This window comes from Maylandia zebra, linkage group LG17, assembly GCF_041146795.1.
Source record: "Maylandia zebra isolate NMK-2024a linkage group LG17, Mzebra_GT3a, whole genome shotgun sequence".
NCBI classification, from domain to species: Eukaryota; Metazoa; Chordata; class Actinopteri; order Cichliformes; family Cichlidae; genus Maylandia; species Maylandia zebra.
Window position 1 is genome coordinate 881,426 of NC_135183.1, and position 15,299 is coordinate 896,724.

Below are 15,299 nucleotides of genomic sequence, written 5' to 3' on the forward strand. Positions count from 1 at the left end.
ACACCCAAAGCACACCGGGTTGCTACCAAACACAGTAACATGACTAAGACTGAGTGAAACCTCCAACGCTTTGTCAATAGAACAAACTGAGACACTGACAGAACAAACTAATGGAGAAAAACATGTCAAGTTCATATCGAGACGTCTGTCACTGAAACATTTTTCACGTGAGGACAAACAGACATTTTAAGGAAACACATGATTCGTAGCCCCTGAAGTGCTTCCTCTGACCTCAAAGTGTCAAACGCTGCACTTTCTTATTCTCAGGAAATCAAAACGAGCAGAAGTGAAAGGAAAACATTTATTGTGACGACTTTCTTGTTAGAATGAAAGCAACTCATGCAAAGTGAAGAGGCAGGACTGGGCTTGTGTAGGGTGAAGCCTTCCACCTAAGTGGCTTATTCAGACTCAGGGGAGAGCTTGACAGGAAACGTGAAGGTGTTAACATTCTGGAGAAGAGATGGCTGGTATGATATACACCATTAATACCTCTGCAGCCACATTCTTCCACAAGATTACTTATACTGATATCCGTAAGTGGAGAATATTAAAGAGAATGGAAACTTTGGATTAGATGAAATATTACTAAACTAAAGACAATTAATAGAGGCGTTATCATCCTGTAAGAGACCAACAGATGTGATGCAGTGTGCAAAAAGCTGGTGCACACTGAGAATAGCCAAGCAATAACACAATCAACTTTCCAGCATTTGTTATCAGGACATGATAAGAACAATCTGGTCCTTAGCAGCACTGAAAATTTATCGATTCAGGTTTTTAAGTGGTGAACATGAACAGCCTATAGGGCACGACCTGGCCAGTCAGCCAAGGAAACATGTGACGGTCTAACAAAGCTTTTTACCATTAGTTTCATCATTTAAACTATTTGAAACCCCAGTGACTCAGAGGACAGACAGTTTGCTGTCTTCAAGTTAGAAATTCACATAAATTAAATCTGCTTATTCAATCCATCTCTTCTCTTCTGCTTATCCTTGTGGGGGTACACCCTGGACAGGGCACCAGTCTGTTGCAGGGCTAACACACACAACCACTTGTGCCTATAGAGTTACCCATTAACCTAACCCCACTAACTATGGACTGTGGGAGGAAGCTGGAGGACCCAGGGAGAGTGAGATCCCACGCAAACATGGAGAGAACATGCAAACTCCGGCCTGATGGTGGAAATGAACTCAGGACCTTCTCACTGTGAGGCAACAGTGCTAACCTCCGTGCTGCTCCTAGTTTCCCACCTATCTTGGTTTCTGCATGCTCTGTCACAAATTTAGACTGATTTGCAGTGATCTGATGGCAAGATTTATTACAGTTTTTTACAGACGCTAGGACACATGTCTCAATACTTAGGTCACGTTGGCAAAACTCCTCACACAGTGAGCACAACAGAAGTCTATGTGGGCTAAACTGAGGACCAGTTATCATTGTTTTGGCACAAAATGCATTCAATGACTACATCTCTCAAATTTCATGAATTATCTTCTCACTCAGACACAACAACTGCCAATAACCTTTGTACGTACAGGACATTTTGCATGTGCTTACATACTGTTTTCAAAACTGTTAAACTTATGGCCAAAACAATAACACAATGCAAAACTTGAAAAGAGCAAAATCCAACAGCAATATTTTATTGAAACATATTTTAAATCTAAAAATGCAGTTTAACCAGCCACAGCTGATTCTCATTGTAGATGAACATCTGCACAGGTGTTACTCCTTCAATTGTTCAACTCCTTCAATTCTGGCAGCCAGAAGATTCTTTCCTAGGTGTGTTGCCCTAGATGACATAAGATGTGATGTGGATGAGAACCTGTGGCCAAATGGAGGAGACCGAGTAGATTAGCATTACTATTGTATGTGTATCAGTGGATGGTGTGTATACAAATTCTTGTATTTTGGGATTACTTAGTGCAAAAACATAAAAATACATAAACAAATATTAACGAATTCTGCATGATGTCTGATTCATTCCAGTAACATATATTGAAATTATAAACAGAGATGTGTCCTTGTTTTACACAGGAAACACTGTGTAATGCTACATGTTGTTAGTGTTTTTAGGTCATTGTTTTGTGGGTGACAAAGTGTGTTTGTCGGCTGTCAACCTTTGCTAGTGTTCTGGAAGAATGAGTTTATTTGAGACCTGAATGAAGTGTTTTGGTAGTTGTAGTGCATTTTGAATGTGAAATGAACTGCTTTGCCAAGCTGACGGTCAGTTAGGAGGATTGTGTGAAGAGTTTTGCAAAAGTGACCTAAGTATTGAGACATGTGTCCTAGCGTCTGTAAAAAACTGTAATATGGTGGCAAACTGACTGCACCTGTGTTTAGAAAACAAGGCAACTTTTGTAAATCACCTGTGAGACTGTCCACAAATACGAGCACTTTTTGGGGATTACACTGGCATCAGGCCCAAACTCTGAAAGTTTTGCCGAAAGTCTTTATTGCATACAAACTGCAACAAGGTCAATGTGCCAGGTGACGTGAACAGAGGAAAAGCCGTAACTTCACCTTTTAAACAGAGGAGAATCCATGACTTTGAAAAGGACTCTCATGGTGTTGAAACTAGAGGGCCGCTTTAGCTGGAGAGGCAGAGCAGGTCAGCTGCCAGGTTGATCCCTGAACCCCGACATGTTCATCACAGTATGCACGTATGTGACTGTGTGTTTAATAAAAAGCACTGCAGTAAAACAAATGCTTGTGAGGCATGTCATATATTTGAGTGCGCTACATAAGAACTAATTGATTTACCATGAAACTCTTGAACCTTGAACTGTAACCAAACTGTATCTCTAACCTTAAACTAAACAGTTTGCTGGTGACTTGGTGGATCCAGCATGAGTTTATCATTACTCTGTGAAGTTTTATAACATGTTAAAGAGAGGCAGAGAGGAAAGTGTCCCATCTGCTCGAGCTACTCGGTCCATGATGACTAGCAGCCTAACCTACGCCTACGTGTGGCTGTTGTTGTTACCATATTTTTCAGTTTGGTGTGCCCTGTGAGCCAAGTGTTTACTGTTGAGTTAAGCCAGAGACACACCTGAGAAACAGCTGAAACCTGCAAAAACAAGACACTCAGACAAAGCTCTTCCACCAACAGAGTTTAACACTTGCACACTTGTTTCTCCAGACAGAGCCAAAGGGCAGCCTCGTGTCAGCAGCCACATGGTTGGTTCCAACAACTGCCCCTGTATATGGAGCAGACGGTGCTCGGATTAGGCTGCACTGGAAACTGGCTCAGTTAGAAAAGAAAGGCAGAGCACAGTAAAGAGTGCCTTCCTCTGACTTGTATCAAGGAGTGGCCCTGGGGACTCTCAGCAACACTATCAGCTTTGTTAAGCCAAATCAGAGCCACTGAAGTCCAGGCTGTACGTCTCTACTTGTCCCTCTCACGTGGGCGCAGGACTAGAGCGACCTGGAGGGCCACAGAGAAGATGTAAATAAGCCGTTTCATCAATCAGTGCCACCCTCCTCGTCAAACTCAGGCTTTTAAAACCAAGAGACATGAAGGAAAATACCCCTGAAGCTAAAGTTATTACACAATGATCCCACATGCAAACAGCACTGACAGATCTTTGTGTGCACATGAGTAGGAGCGCTCATTTAACACCCACACACCCACTGAGGTGTATTTTCCGACCGAGCCTGTCCGGCCTGTCAGATCTCAGCATCGTGAAACCTGCTTTGGCGTAACAGTTGACTTCACCAAGCAAACAAGCCTGTAGATGTCTGCTAAAGATAAGCTCAGTCATTTTAATGACATGTAGAAATACAACCAGCACAGTTATTAAGACAATGCAAGAGACCAGGACCGTGTTCAGAAAGCAGGTTCACCAAACTGAAGCTAAGCGCTCCAAGCTAACGAGGAGCAAAAGGAAATTACTGTGAAATAATAATAAATGTGAGATGTAATCATCATCTTCCTCCTCCGTGCTCATGTTAGGCATACAAATGAAAAACTGGTATTTCAATGTTTGCACAAAACATAAACTGCAGATGAATTTGCTGCACTCTGTGCTTTGTGTCACGAAGGTCACCAGCAGGTGAGGAGTCGGAAGGAAAGTGTGTTGAGGAAAACCTGCCAGCGAGGACAGGGATGTACTGCGAGATTAATGGACTAGCGAGCCGTCAGCGCTCTGTGTCACGAAAGTGGCTCTCTGTTTACCTGGCTAAGTCACCATGGTAACGTACACTGAACAGAGCAGGTTATGTCCAGAGTTTAGAAACGTGTGGAATCACCAGCTTCTCATTGGTTCTTTTATTGCAGGTGCACTTTTTCATGTAGAGAAGGTTAACGAATAACACGATGACACACCATGCAAAAAATCCCCTAAAAGTCCGATCACCCCAAGGTGAAAAGTTTCAGTTTTTCTTCGTGACTGGAGTTTAACGTTTCAAACTGGTTCGACACGTTCATGTTATTTTTCCTTACAGTACAAATGATGCTAAACCCTGTTTGCTCCGAGTGTGGCCGAGTCCTGGAAACTGAACTCTGCTCTGGGTTCGGCCTGGATCGACACGTATCACCGATGAATGAAAACTATTTGTCTGTAAATTCGTTTGAATATTGTTTGATTCTGCTTTAATGACAGGGCCATGTAAACCTAGCAGTAGCTCTGTTTAACTTCAGCTATGCAGATAAATCTTGGCTAAGTGTGATTCAAAGCAACAATAACGGCCCAACATCTACAGGTGCAAAGAGGCGCAGACTGTGAAATGAAACTGAAGAGCAAACTTGTGATGTGCAGATAAATCAAAAGTAAAAATCTGAAGTGAAATACACTCAAGTCAGTTTAAAATGATGAAATGAAAGTATTGTTGGTGTTTAGTTACTTTATCTACTTTTACAAGGCTAACAGTGATTTGGTTTCAAAGAAGCTTGCAAAGAAAAGCGTCTGGACTTCTTTAAGTTGCTTGAAGACGTTTCACCTCTCATCCGAGAAGCTTCTTCAGTTCTAAGGTCAAATGGTGGAGAGTCCCAGATTTAAACCTAGTGCGAGTTTCCCCCCACAGAGGGACAAAAGGACCCCTGATGATCCTCTAATCGCCTGAGCCAAGGTGTGAAACTGGGTGTGGGTCCCAATCAGCCAGAGTTTCGGGTGAGTTCATGACCTGGATGACTGAGAACTTTCACAGACACAGTGATTTGGTTTGTTTTCATTTGTCAACAGCCTGCTGGTGTAAATAGCAGCACTAAGGTCTTTTCTTATATGTGTATCTAAAGCACAATATAATGAATCGTGGAGACCTCGTTTTCATTTATTTGGATGTTTTCAGAGAACAAGTGGCTCTCTGCCACAGAGGGAGGCAGCACGCCTGGACACCAGCTTTGATTTCGGTTTTCTTGTTATCAAAGCAGCTCTAATTTCTGTGGCATTTTACTGATTCTCAAAGTTCAAGTGATTTAGGTGATTCCTACGAAACCAGGGTCCCAAGGTCAGCGTGGTGCACAGCTTGCTGCCTGATGATGTGTTTATACCTTCAAGTCGAAGCTGCAGAGGCTGACTGCATCGCTGCCATCTTTCTCCCTGTGTGTGCACACATAAACATGTGGGATGTGAACAGGAAGGTTCAGCATGTCACTGTGTCATCGAGTGTATTGTTCACAGTGTGAAGAACCATGTTTCCAATGAACACTTGTACCCAAGGCACAATGTATACGTAGAGAGCATCTCCCCCTGTTTGAGCCTACAGCTGGGTCCCCGCCCTCGCTGAAGTCTACAGCAGAATTTAAACTGTCTGAGCACAATTATCAAAAACTTCTCAACATGCAGGTTACATTTTCTTTGCCTAGCGGTGAAACACACATCCTTGTTTGGATGCCATAATCACAATATTAGGCCTCATCATCAGCTCTCTGGGGGGAGATTGCTGAAACTATTTGAATGAGAGAAAGTACAAAGACGTGGACAAACTTGAGGGACAGATGTGGCTGCTCGGGTCACCATAAAAGCATGGGTCCCGCCTGAGTGGGAAAAAGTCTCAGTGTTTTATTTGTTTCCATCTTCGCCACAAGGTAATGAACACATAAGCAAAAACAACAATGTCGCCCAGTTATGTAGCTTACATCATAGGCTCTACAATGATTCACAGCAGTCTAAAACAGCTGATCACGTATGCACTCTGCCCCTGTAGCTCTATTGAAGCTACAATAGACCCTGCTGCAGGGACACTGGGAGCAGGAGCGGGTTAAATACACAGCTTTAACACCTGCATGTGGGCTGTTAGGGCCTCATTATACCCGCCATTTTTGTCGCTACACACACTGCTGCTGCCTTGATCACACAGCCACAACCAACTCTACCTCGTTCAGGAGGCGAAGTCAAAAGGTTTCTCCAGAAAGTCTCACCTTCAAACTACTGCAGCATCTCCCTGTGAATCTCTGAGATGCTGTGCTGTTACCATAATCATGTTAAAACCTGACATGAACATATAACATCAACCTGGCATCATCAGGGGAGTACAATCGGGAAAAATGCACAGACTTTGTCACACGGTGCATGGCGCCCATCGGCAGGTATAAGGGGCCCTTAGAACAGTAGCCTGGCCTGTTGAGGCTGAGGGTTGTAAAAGCCTCACAGAGGAACTGCAGTCTGAGGAAGCCTGGGGCTCTGTTACTGTGCTCCACTAACCAGGACTGAGTGCTGCTGGATAAACATGCAGGACGTCAAGACCTGATTGACCAGCGAGGTGAGGAAGGCCAAAATGGTCAGGGGTGGCTGACGAAGAATGGCCGAGCTGTGTGTGTGTGTGTGTGTGTGTGTAATAAAAATGTGAGTAAGGTACCGAACTCAGGTTTGCTCCCGCTTTATTTTTAAATACGCATACGGTACTTGTATGCGCCCTATGATCCAGTGCGCCTTATGTGTGTGTTAAATACAGTAAGGGCACACATAACTGAGACTGCGCCTTTTAGCACAGTGCGTCTTATGGTCGTGAAAATACGGTAATTAAACAACATTGATTAAAATATTAAATACCTGAGTCAGTTTCCGGGCTTTTTAGAGAATCAGTGAAAAGCATAAATCATCACTTTCATGTTTAATAATTAATGATTGAAATGAACTGAATAGCGTTTAGAAGATTTGTTAATTTGTTTGTCTTTTGTTAAAAAGAGTGGTTTCAATAACTTCAGACACACCTTGCAATTGTGCTTATGATGAGTTGGCACTTGGTCTTTTGAAGGTCATAAGCTTCGTTCGGCGTGATGGTCCGGACTGATATATTGCAGGTTTTGACTTTGAGTGCAGAGGGCTAAATGCAAACATGCTTACAGTACATATAATACATATAATCTAGGAATGTGTCCGGCCTGAGGCCTTAACTCATTTGGAGTCTCACTATATTTTACTCTACTTGGTAACAGATGACCAGAGTCCATAATTAGCCTCAGAGACCCTGAGGGCTTGAAGTTTGCTGCCTTGTTTGGAAGGTGTTATAGAAAGGAGAAGTTTTATGTCTGTTTGTAGCCGTTAGAGATGTACAAGATGTACGATTACAGTTTTTTCTGATTGCGTAAGCACATTTTTTGTAACTATTGGCTAATTTTGCAAAACTCTTCACACAAATAAGAAAACCTGTCACCCAATCATCAAAACATTGTAGTTCTCTTGCAAAAGCAAACACAGCTAGATTAACTCTTCACACCTTCGTAAAAATGGTGTTTCCGTATCAAACAGTACACACAAGCCATCATCTACTAAGCACACAATGCGCCAACTGCACACTGATGGTATGAATACAAAACACATCTGGCTTTTGCTTTCTCTGTGCACAAGGTAGGCTATGTCAGTGTGAGCTCATACTTCTGTCCATAAGCATAGAGGGATCCAAACTTCAAGTACTGGTGTTTATTCAAACACATCAAAACAAACACAAGTGTTTATTTCCAAGTATAGGATTATTTGCAATCGCCATAATGACTATATGGGTTACTTGGTCTGCAGAGAACATGCTTCCTCTGCCCCAGCATCTGGTCATCTAGCAATTCTGTAAAGTCACAATTTCAGTATTTTTACATCAATGGTATTGGTGTGTTTCTCATTGGCATATGGCAGTGCTACAGATCTTTGTGCGAAGTGACTGTACTCACCGATTCTCATTTCAAGATGTCCTTATGGTGCTTGCTACAGTGTAGCGGCTCGAGTTAGGCTGGACCCGTTGGCCAGCTACCCTCAGGGTCATTCCACGGTTGATTACATGGTCCGCTATTGTAGCTCTGATGTCATCAGCAATTCTATTTCTTACTCTTCCTACCCTTCCTCTTCCCCCTCCTCGTCTTCCTCTTGCTCCTCCTTGTCCTTGTCGTCCTCTTCATCCTACTTCTTCACCTCCACGTCCTCTTCCTCGGCCTCCTCTACTTCTCACTCTTTCTGCTCCCTCCATTGTACTCCGCACACACAGCTTACCTGTATTATAGTGCTTAGGCTGATTGCAAAGTGAACTAATTATCTAAAAAAGTTTTCACATGGGAAAGTGTGCCAGACAGTTGGCAAATTAGTGTTAATGATAGCCATACATGTGTATGCTTTTGCTAGGAGTGTGTTGGAAATTTGGTAATTGAGTGTTGTGCAGTGAATTGTGCCTACAGTTTTGCAAAGTGTGTGTTACAAAATTGCAAACTGAGTGCAAAGCAGTTTTTGTGCTTTTAGTTTTGCAAACTCAGTGAGTGGTTTTGCTATAAGTCTGAATAGTTTTAGAGATTGTGCTACAGGAATCACAGTTAGGGTTTAAACTGTAGCAGACAACAGATCGTTAAAAGCTGGAAGGTGCACAACACTTTAATGTCTGAACATATTGAAACTTCTAAAGAGTACTACGTTCTGTCATCAGTCTACATCAACACCTTTTTATGCTGCGTACAAATCTGTCAGTTGCTCCCTAATGAGTAACAAAGTCTGCACAGCCTCAGTGTGCAGTAAGCGGCTGTTTGTTGAGTCAGTGTTTACACTGAATCCAGATCGTCACTTGAACAAGTAGCTGCTTGAGATCTGTTGTTTCACATGCGTGCTGCTGAGGGCAGGGATTTCCACATGTGGCAGGAACATGAGTGCTAATTTTCTCCTGCTTTTTCCCTGCTGTGTGTGTTTGCTGAGATTACTCTCGTATTGTTTTGTTCTGCTGTGTAACAGTCGAGCCTGAGGCAATATCCACAGCTGGATACTGGAATGCCTAGAATTGTACAAGATCAATGGGACCCTAAGAGCCTTCATCAGGAACTCAATGGGGATGTGGCGTACAACACTAGAGGCCAACTCCAAGCCCATAGCACAAGTCACCATCAAGTGCGGGATCTACCAAGGAGATGCTCTGTCCCCACTGCTGTTCTGCATAGGCCTGAACCCCCTCAGTGAGATCATTAACAAGACTGGCTACGGATACCGACTACGGAACGGAGCAGTTGTCAGCCGCCTCCTGTACATGGATGACATCAAGCTGTATGCCAAGAGTGAACGAGACATTGATTCACTGATCCACACTACCAGGCTATACAGCAATGACATTGGAATGTCGTTCGGACTGGAGAAGTGTAGTCGGATGGTAACAAAGAGAGGGAAGGTAGTCAGAACTGAGGGGAATGAACTACCAGAAGGCAACATTGCAGACGTAGAGGACAGTTACAAGTACCTGGGGATCCCGCAGGCGAATGGGAACCATGAAGAGGCCGCTAGAAAAGCTGCAACCACCAAGTACCTGCAGAGGGTCAGGCAAGTCCTGAGGAGTCAGCTGAATGGTAAGAACAAGATCCGGGCCATCAACACGTACGCCCTGCCCGTGATCAGGTACCCTGCTGGGGTAATAGGCTGGCCAAAGGAGCAGATAGAAGCCACTGACATAAAGACAAGAAAGCTCCTTACCATGCATGGAGGGTTTCACCCCAAGTCCCGCACCCTGAGGTTGTACGCTAAGCGGAAGGAAGGGGGCCGGGGACTGGTGAGTGTCAGCACCACAGTCCAGGATGAGACAACGAACATCCAAGAATACATTGGGAAGATGGCCCCAACTGACCGAGTGCTCAGTGAATACCTCAGGCAGCAGAAACCCAAGAAAGAGGAGGGAGACGAGGAACCATCATGGAAGGACAGGCCCCTGCACGGTATGTACCACCGGCAGATAGAGGAGGTGGCTGATATCCAGAAATCCTACCAGTGGCTGGACAAAGCTGGACTGAAAGACAGCACAGAGGCACTAATCATGGCAGCACAAGAACAAGCTCTGAGCACAAGATCCATAGAGGCTGGGGTCTATCACACCAGGCAAGACCCCAGGTGCAGGCTGCGTAAAGATGCTCCAGAGACAATCCAGCACATAACAGCAGGGTGCAAGATGCTAGCAGGCAAGGCATACATGGAACGCCATAACCAAGTGGCCGGCATAGTGTACAGGAACATCTGTGCCGAGTATAACCTGGAAGTCCCGAGGTCAAAATGGGAGATGCCCCCAAGGGTGGTGGAGAATGACCGAGCTAAGATCCTGTGGGACTTCCAGATACAGACGGACAAAATGGTGGTGGCTAACCAACCGGACATAGTGGTGGTAGACAAACAGAAGCAGACGGCCGTAGTGATCGATGTAGCGGTTCCGAATGACAGCAATATCAGGAAGAAGGAACACGAGAAGCTGGAGAAATACCAAGGGCTCAGAGAAGAGCTCGAGAGGATGTGGAGGGTGAAGGTAACGGTGGTCCCCGTGGTAATCGGAGCACTAGGTGCGGTGACTCCCAAGCTAGGCGAGTGGCTCCAGCAGATCCCGGGAACAACATCGGAGATCTCTGTCCAGAAGAGCGCAGTCCTGGGAACAGCTAAGATACTGCGCAGGACCCTCAAGCTCCCAGGCCTCTGGTAGAGGACCCGAGCTTGAAGGATAGACCGCCCGCAGGGGCGTGCTGGGTGTTTGTTATATATATATATATATATATATATATATATATATATATATATATATATATATATATATTTAGCAGTCACCTGGAGCTGCTAAATGAAGGCCGTACAACATTAGAGAACAGACAGTGCACAATGTCTCCAACAAGGCCAGAGCAGGGAGAAGCAGCACCCACTGTTTGTTGTGTGAGGGGAAAGCCCAAATGTAGACATACAAGATTAGTTACTTTTGACCATTAAAAATATTACATCAAAGAGTACACTGCTAAAGCCTGTACTGGGTTTTTATGATGTAACAATGATAATAACTTACGGTGAGAGCACTGCTTGACTCTGCAAGTATGACTGCCACCTTTTCACATATGTATGATTGTTTAGGGCTGTCCGGCGTCACAGTTGAACATGTGTGAGTATTGCATAGCTTGTTTTTATAACCAAACAGTAATTTTGTCCTGTTTAGCTTTGGCTGGCTTTTTGGCCAAAACGCTAGTTTTACATATTTACATATTCACTGTATGTTAACCTAACCTAACTAAATGATGAGGTGAAAACAGAGCACAAGTTCACACCGTGAGTAATGGTGAGTAATGGTGTCTTTCACAGTTTTATCACTTAAATTATCCTGTTCAGTAAGAACAGCTTACACAGAAGACTTGTTTTTGTTTGTGTGTCAATATTTGTAGTGTGGGGTGGCTGTAGCTCAGGCAGTAGAGCAGGTCATCTACTGGTCGGAAGGTTGGTGGTTTGATTCCTGGCTTCCCCTAGTCTGCATGCCAAATATCCTTGGGCAAGATACTAACCCCAAATTGCTCTCCGATGCATCCATCGGAGTATGAATGTGTGTGAATGTTGCTATAAAGCACTTAGAAAAATGTGCATGGGTGAATGCACAAGTTGTGTAAAGCGCTTTGACTGCTCAGATGAGTAGAAAAGCGTTATATAAGAACCAGTCGATTTCTTTTATCCTGCTGCTACTGAAATATGTTAACTCTAGGTCTGCAATGGGCCAATATACACCACTGCAAAGCTTTAGACTAGAAACTGAACTGAAAACTCTTCAGTAAAATGATGTACTGCTTCTAGTTTGTTGAGTTGGACAGTGTGTGGAGCTACTACGTATCTAAAGAACCCGCGGTCAGTGTTCTTCTGTAGGTTCGGGCTGTCTCAGTGTCTCTGGTATCTTCATTTAATCCCAGACACTCAGATCAGGGCTCTTTGGTCTGTTTGTCGCAGGACTCCGTTACCTTCCTGTTCTTCTATGGCTGCATCTTTTCTTTTGTCGCCTGCTGCAGGCTGAATCTAGGTCAGTCCAGATAAGAGTACTAACACCTTGAGGCTTTCGCACATGACTCTATCTCTGAGTGAGTGAAATCTCTGAGTGGTTTATAATTTGACTTAAGCAAACATTCAAGTGTGATTGGATCACTCAGAGATATTGTAGTGAATACATCGTGGTGCACAGCTGTAAAGACGGAGGAGAGATACAGGTGAGATCCATCTTTTCATCTTCACCCACGTTCCCCGCACTTGCAGATGGAGAGGAAGATTTCGAGTACGAATGAAACGCAGGCACATTCTTAGGCAGTCTAAATAAAGCTTTTTTTAGCTGAACTCCAAACATACTTCTCCTAAAATAGCTCCCTGGTTGCCTGCTACCAAGTAGATGAGTGTTCTGTTTAAGATGGGTGAGACTTTAGCTCGTCACCTTAAATCAGCTTTGTTTGTGCAAACTCATATTACATAAGAAACATCAAACAATATATTTTGCAGCAAGAGAAAAGTTCTAAAAATATTCAAAAAGTGCAACTTTTCCCACAGCAGCAGAGCCCACTGAGTGTTTCTGATAATAGCTGGTTTTCCATCCAATGTACCGGGAATGTTTACTCTTACAAACTTTATTCAGGAGGAAAGAGGTCACTCGAGGTCACTGTGTGCCTGCTTTTACACTGCGGTGAGGACCCTGAAGCAGCAGGTTTTACACAACGATGGTAGATCTCTGCCGTCTCCCTCTCGGTTTTCTCTTCTCCATTTTGTTATATGAATGATGACAAACACAGAGCACCAACGTGCCACTTTGAACGTTTAACAGTTTGTAACTGCTCTACACCAATCCAAAAACAAGATTGGATTTCTGTGATTTGCTGCTTGGTCTTGACTGATAGTGTGTTCAGAGCAAAAGCAGAGCTTTCACTTTGCTGACACACAGCATCACACAACACTGGTGCAGATGGGCTCTCGCATCACTAGCAGCTGAACATGTGGGCGGCAGCATAACAGACATAAGCATCTTAAAGACCAGCACTCCGGTCTTTACAATAATGTCGTGAGGTCAGTAAAGAAACTGTTTAAACAACAGGGAAGTATTAAAAACTTGCATGGAGATCTGGGGTGGTGATCCCCATATTTAAAAGGGGGGACCAGCGGGTTTGCACCAACTACAGGGGGATCACGCTCCTTTGGCTTCCTGAGAAGGTCTATGCCAGGGTGCTGGGCGGGACAGTTCATCGATTAGTCGAACCTTAGAAGAAGAATTTCCAGCCAGGATTTGAAACACTGGACCAGCTCTTTATCCTGTCAAGAATATTTGAGAGTGCATTCCTAACCAGTCTAATGCAGGGGCGTAATTTCCAGAGGGGTTAGGGGGGTTCAGACGCAACCAATATAACCCCCCCAATGAAATTATGAAATATCTTGCATAAATAGGCTGTTGATTTTATTTACTCAGCAAAATAGTTGCACGTTTAATCATTTACCAGATTTATTTATTTATTTAGACAGAGCTCTTGACCGCCCCAATGTTCAGCACAAAGTTACGCCCATGTCTACATGTGTTTTGTGGACTTGGACAAAGCCTTCAGCGGAGCCCGTTGGGACGCTTCAGGAGTATGTTGTGTCCGGCCTGTTGCCACGATCCTGTTGTTATGGTTCAAAATATTGGGGGTGGAGACAGGAGAAACACCACAATAACAACACTGGTCCGGCCGGGTCAAGTCAAACGATGATTTTAATGGTCACACACGTGGGAGATGGAAACTGTATGCAGACAGCCTCAGATCTCATCACAAAAAACACATCTCCATAGTTTTGTAAAAATCAGGGTATTAGAACGCCCCTTCATGCGTAATGACAGATCAAAATAGGTTCCAGACATTAGTCACAGTTACAGTTTTTTCTGAATGCTTAAATAGCTGTTGATAATCATTTTCTGTGTTTGCATGAAAAGCCACTGCCAGTCTGCAGCTGGCAGCCTCATGAAATCACACCATCAGATTAAAGCTGGCTGGCTGCTTATCAGACAGGCCACTGACATCTCTGGCTGCCTGAACTTGTTGCTTGACAAAAAAACTCGGGTGTGATTCTTACCATAGTTAATTACCGCCACATTCCACCAAACAGCAGTCGGGTTTGATCTCCTCCAGCTTAGCATTGGCCTGGAAACCTGACTCACATTCCTGCCATGACAAAGACCCCCACACCTCACTGCCTCGTGCATAACACAGTCTGACAGAATGCGCCAAGCACACTGGGAATGCTCACCTTACCCACTTCCAAGGTTTGCCAGGAGCTAATTCACTGCAATATGTGCCCACACACACACACACACACACACACACACACACACACACACACACACACACTAAAACCCCCAACTTCAAAGCCTTCAAGCTTAACATGCCACGGCTGACATGATTGGGCAGTCAAAGTTGCTTCCAGGATTCGTTAACTGCTCGCTATGTGATAGATTTAAACACAACAGAATAACTGTTAGAGGGGGAAGTAAGCTGAAGGGGGGAGCTAACAAGTTCCACATGGTTTTGGTGGATGAGATAAGTGTGCCATATTTGTGACTCAAAGGCAGCAGGCTGGCACGAGATAAAGAGCGATTGGCCTTCACGCTTGCCTTTTCATTTCTCCTCCTCTGCCTTCAGATGAGAGCTGGATTGTGTTCAGGCAGCTGGAAACCTGGAATGCCTACATACTGGTCACTGCTGCTCGCTTCTCTCTGTTTCTAATTAGTTTGTCTCATTTGAGGCTGACAGTAAACTGCAAGCAGGCCTGTCTTTGTAGGTCATTATGCTCCAGCGGGCTGGATTTTCTTTATCCAGCAGTTTGGTCTCTGGCTAGATGAACAGCCCTGGGTTCAGCCGTGAGGGAGCCCCTCACTGAGGTATTCGATGGAGATACACATCAAGTGGAATGCTGGCCTGGAATGCCGAGCGAATTTTATTGATTTCGATCCACTGATAGCACTCGAACGCCGAGGCGTGAGAATCAAAGCTGCTTTGAAGGTCGACTGTAGAGGCCACTTCCAGATCTTAAGCTGACTTTTAAACAAGGCCAAGACACTGGATATGTACCCCTCTTTCAGACTTGTGTTGCATTTATAAGAATGAAGTCATGGAA